The following is a 1,018-nucleotide window of genomic DNA, read 5'->3' on the forward strand; positions in this document are numbered from 1 at the left end:
AGGTGGCGGCGCTGCGGCGGCGGCGGCGGCGGCGGTTTCAGCGATCTTCATATACCCGATTAAGTCTTGTAGGGGAATCGCTGTCGCAAACGCTTGTATCACCTCTACTGGTATGTGTTTTTTTCTTCTTTTTTTTTTAAGCTTAATTTGATGATATTAAGCAATTCCAACTTCTTAGAATGATCTACTTTGGTGTTATCTGTTGTTTGTTCCCCCAAAAAATGGGAATTTTAGAGGAATTTTATGGTTGCTTTACTTGATTTGGTGGTAATGATCAATACCTACTTCTGCGAATTTGATGATGCTAAGCAATACCAAAAATTTCTTAGAATGGTCTTTTTTTTGGTGCTATTTGTTGGTTTTTTTTCTAAAAAAATGTGAATTTTAGAGGAATTTTATAGTTTCTTTACTTGATTTGATTTGGTGGTAATGAGCAATACCCACCTCTTTGAATGATCCACTTTAGTGTTATTTTTTTTAAGGGCTTTTTTAAAGTGAATTTAAATAAAATTTATATGCTTTGGGCAATGAGATGCCCACTTCCACAATTGATGCATTTTAGTTTAATTTTGTTGGTTTCAACTTGAATTTGAGGGAACTGTATAATCTACTTCAGTTAATTAATGCTATTTATTATTAAGCACCATCCAATTCACCAAATGATGATACTATAATAGCTTGTTAAATTTAAATCTCTTTGTTCAGCTGCATTCATTTATTGCCTCTTATAGAAAGTTTCAGCCTCTGGTCTTAGTTTAATTTGTTCTTGTTAGATCATGAGAAACAACCAACCGTTGTTCTCCAAAATCTTAAGTTACTAGAGAATGGCGCTTTTAATATTTATATGTTCCACATTTTCTCTCACGTGTCAATTGGAGACATTTTGACATGCCTAAAACATGGACATTTAAAATTAAATGGAAGGAAATTAATAATACTATGAGTGTGGTGAGACTTCGAACTAAGGACATCGTGCTCTAATACTATGCTAAATTTTGAGAAACAACCGTTGTTCTCC

This window comes from Ananas comosus, unplaced genomic scaffold, assembly GCF_001540865.1.
Source record: "Ananas comosus cultivar F153 unplaced genomic scaffold, ASM154086v1, whole genome shotgun sequence".
Classification (NCBI taxonomy): domain Eukaryota; kingdom Viridiplantae; phylum Streptophyta; class Magnoliopsida; order Poales; family Bromeliaceae; genus Ananas; species Ananas comosus.